We start from the raw sequence: 4,131 nt of genomic DNA, 5'->3' as shown, positions 1-4,131 counted from the left end.
CTGGCTGCTGTGGAAGTTCGAGGGTGGGGATAGCCTGTGGTTGGTGGCAGGTCGCTCTCGAATCGGGACATCAGTGCCGCGCTGGTAATGGATCAAGTTATTAAGTTGGTCCTTCAGTTCTGTAAGGACTATCACAGCAAGAATGCCCCTTCTAAGAAGGACATTTCCGCTGTACTTATTTGCCTGGAAAAGGAGTGGAATCTTCCCTCCCCTCAGGACATTTTAGACCCTGATAAATGGGATCAGTTTACATCCACGCTTGCGCAGCGTGCGATAGAGGAGCAAAAAGCAGCGGAGCTAAAAATCTGGGGGTTAATTCTTGGTGCTCTTAAAGCCGCTAGAGAAGAAGATAGAATTCCTGAGGCTGCGCGCGTTATGATGGGTTTGGAATTTACTAATGCCGAGAGAAGTGGCGCGGGAAGCGTACTTTCTTGCAGGTCCCCTGAGGAAGAGAACGCCGCAAATATGCCCTCAGCTATGGCGACTAACATCTCGTCCGCACCTTCGGCACTCCCCTTCGCTCCCCCCTCGGCTTCTGCTTCGCATAAACAAGTAGAAGAACACTGCGCTAAACTGTCTGCACTTTTATCATGCAACACCGGCCAAGTGCAGGAATCCAAGGTCGTTGAAACTCCCCAGCCGTATCCACGACAACCGCTGTATCCTTCTCCGTGTAATCCAATACCACCTGCGGGGGCAGGGAAAGAAGTGAGCTGGGATGAGACACTTGCTGTCTCCTCTGAGGAGGTGGAATGCAGTAGCACCCAGGGGGGTGGGGACTGCGGGCAAGGCTCGGGTACGGATTGGTCAAAAGTTAGAGAGGCGGTAGAAGAAAAAACAGCAGAGATAAAGGGAAGCGATGTAAGTTACAGGCGCTCGGATGATAACGTCCGGCCAGCACTGTCCACCCTGATCGCGCCTGAAGGAGTAGGTGGCGTGTGGGCAGCGCTGTCGGCTCAGGTTGCACCCGTAGGAGAAAGACAAAATGACGAGAGTCTCCGGACCCACTCCCTACCACAGCATTCAGACCCACTGATTCAACCCACACATCCTTTTACAAGATTGAGTGTGTATGCAACCAATCAGAAGCCTCTACAACAGTCAGTGCATGATCAAAGGGAGATGGGTCTGAGGGGAGGGGTGCGGAGCCCGCAGCTTCCATCTGTGACTGAACAGGATAGCGAAAGGAGAGAGGTGAATTTGCATTTAGAAGTTAAGAGAGATGCACTAACAGATTGTGGGAAGTTTAGATCTAGCCTGATAGAGGAAGGAAAAGTACTGGAGATCTTCCTGGTAGTAGGGAACGGTAACAGAATCCCAGAAGGGGTACCCCTCGATCTGAAAGACATCACACACCTGATAGATTGTGCAGAGAAACAGGGATTGAAATCACTCCTTGCTCTAAATGCATTAGAAGTCCTGACAGCACCAGGTCTTCTCTTTCCTCATGATGTAACGAATCTGATGTGCATGGTTTTTAAGCCAGTGCAGTATACATTGTGGGCATCAGAATGGGTTCCCTTCAGGGACAGGTGGCCAGATTGAGGCCTGGAGAACAAGCAATTCCACACGGCTGGCTTGTGAGAGCAATGCTTTCAAGGCTTGAGACATCTGCCTTGATATTGAATAAAATGTTTGTCATTTGGAGGTACATTCCAACAGGTACCTGAGGCAAAGTTGGCATATATTGGGAAAATAACCTGGTTATGTTTGTATAAGGATCCTTTGTAATTTCATACTCATAGATAGTGCCACTAGAGCTATCAGCAATCACTCTAATCAGTAATCTCTAATCTCTCTGTCTATGATTTTACCAGTACTGTAGGATGTGGCTTTAATTGTTTAGCGTCGGTAACATCACATCAATTATTGCAGGCACAGCATGCTTCACTGTCAGAACTGCACATGATCTTCATGCATCTCTTCATATAGGTGCCAAGGCTTTGGCACGGGCCTGTTCTATTCCCTTGCTGACAGTTCGTAATGTAGTTCAGGCATGTCCATATTGCAATTCTGCCCCAACTATTGGTGCAGGTGTTAACCCCCGTGGCTTAAAGCCATTGCAGATCTGGCAGATGGATTTTACATGGGAACGCCGTATGGCCCCTCGCCCATGGCTTGCCGTTACTGTAGACACAGCTTCTTCTATGATATCAGTCACTCAACATGCAAAGTGCAATTCAACTGCAGCACAGAGTCATTGGGCCACTGCAATAGCTGCTATGGGGTTGCCCAGTCAGATAAAAACAGATAATGGGTCTTGCTTCATCTCAAAATCGACCCAGGAATGGCTAATAGCTTGGGGGATATCTCATTCCAGAGGAATCCCTGGCAACTCTCAGGGACAAGCAATTGTAGAACGTGCCAGTCGCCACCTCAAGGAAAAGTTACGCAGCCTAGGGGAGGGGCCGGGTCGGGCCGGGGGCGGTGATGGCGCCGCGGCTGCAGTTGGAGAAGGCGGCCTGGCGCTGGATCGAGACGGTGCCGCCCGAGGCGGTGACGCAGGAGCACATCGAAGCGGCCTACCGCGTCAGGCTGGAGCCCTGCCAGCGCAGCGCCTGCCGGAGGAACTGCCGGGGGAACCCCAACTGCCTGGTGGGCATCGGGGAGCACGTCTATCTGGGCGAGATTGACGAGAACAGTTTCCACAACATCGATGATCCCAACTGCGAGCACCGCAAGAAGAATGCATTTGTGGGCTTAACGAACCTCGGCGCCACGTGCTACGTGAACACTTTCTTGCAGATGTGGTTTCTTAATCTGGAGCTCCGGCAAGCCCTCTACTTGTGTTCCAGCAATGAGCACACAGTCAGAGAGAGCATCCCCAAAGACAAAGGCTATGAGCCTCAGACCATTTGTGAGCATCTTCAGTACTTGTTTGCCTTGCTGCAGAACAGCAGAAGGCGATATATCAATCCCTCTGGGTTTGTCAAAGCGCTGGGCTTGGATACAGGCCAGCAGCAGGATGCCCAGGAATCTTCCAAGCTGTTCATGTCACTGCTGGAAGATACTTTATCCAAACAAAAAAATCCAGACGTTCAAAACATTGTTCAGAAACAATTTTGTGGGGAGTACGTCTATGTCACGGTCTGCAACCAGTGTGGCAGGGAATCCAAACTTGTGTCTAAGTTTTATGAGCTGGAGTTAAACATCCAAGGGCACAAGCAGCTGACAGACTGCATAACAGAGTTTCTGAAGGAAGAAAAATTAGAAGGGGACAATCGTTATTTTTGCGAAACTTGTCGGAGTAAGCAGAATGCCACAAGGAAGATCAGGCTGCTAAGTCTTCCATGCACACTCAACCTGCAGCTGATGCGTTTCATGTTTGACAGACAAACTGGCCATAAGAAAAAGCTGAACACCTACATTGGTTTCTCTGAGCTGCTCGACATGGAGCCTTTTATGGAACAAAAAAATGGTGTTTATGTATACGAACTGAGTGCTGTTCTCATACACCGAGGTGTGAGTGCATACTCAGGGCACTACATCGCCCACGTGAAGGACCCGAGGAAACGGCCAGAAGTTATACCAGAAGAGGTTTAGGTTGGATATTAGGAGTTTCTCCTAATGGGCTCTACTCACAGAGGATTATTAAGTTAATAGGTTGTAATTAGGTTGATAGGTTATAGGATTATTAGGGTAGGATTATTCTGCGAATCGGGATTTAACGGGGCAAGGCTTAACCGAGAGGACAATAGCATGTATAGGCGCAGTGCGGGGATTTCGGGGTGTACGCGGTTAGGGTCCTCTCGAGTTGTAGTAGACTTTCTTGAGCTTGGAGAGGGGGAGATGTTGTCAGCAACTGCGAGACCCCCCCACAGGATGTGACGCGATAGGCCCTCTCCCTGCTCTATGATTGATGTGTGGTACGTGCCCTTAGGGGCGTAGACGAAGCACATAGGTTATATAAGCTAGAGTTCACGTGTAATAAACGCCATTTTGCTGTTCATCATATTGGTGTGTACGTGCAGTCATTTGGTCCTGGCCTGGTTTTAGGTCAGTACCGTAGGAGGCAATGCAACAGTTATACTAGTTCTACAGAGATCATCTGAGATATTTGAGCACAAACCAAGAGGATGTGTGTTGTTGCAAAGCAGCTGGTCCTGTAAAAGATTTATAGAGATAACTAGT

The 4,131-nt window shown here is 49.3% G+C and overlaps 1 pseudogene across 1 annotated transcript; it reads left to right on the top strand.

Annotated features, from left to right (window-relative positions):
• Positions 1-2,430: 2,430 nt before the first annotated feature.
• On the top strand, positions 2,431-3,543 carry LOC306957220 (ubiquitin carboxyl-terminal hydrolase 48 pseudogene; annotated as a pseudogene). The gene has a single exon. The product of its transcript is annotated as a ubiquitin carboxyl-terminal hydrolase 48 pseudogene (transcript).
• Positions 3,544-4,131: the final 588 nt, after the last annotated feature.

The sequence above is a fragment of the Tetrao urogallus genome, assembly GCF_951394365.1.
Source record: "Tetrao urogallus genome assembly, chromosome: Z".
NCBI lineage: Eukaryota > Metazoa > Chordata > Aves > Galliformes > Phasianidae > Tetrao > Tetrao urogallus.
Note: the sequence above shows the minus strand (reverse complement) of the source record. Positions and strands in the feature narration are given on the sequence as shown.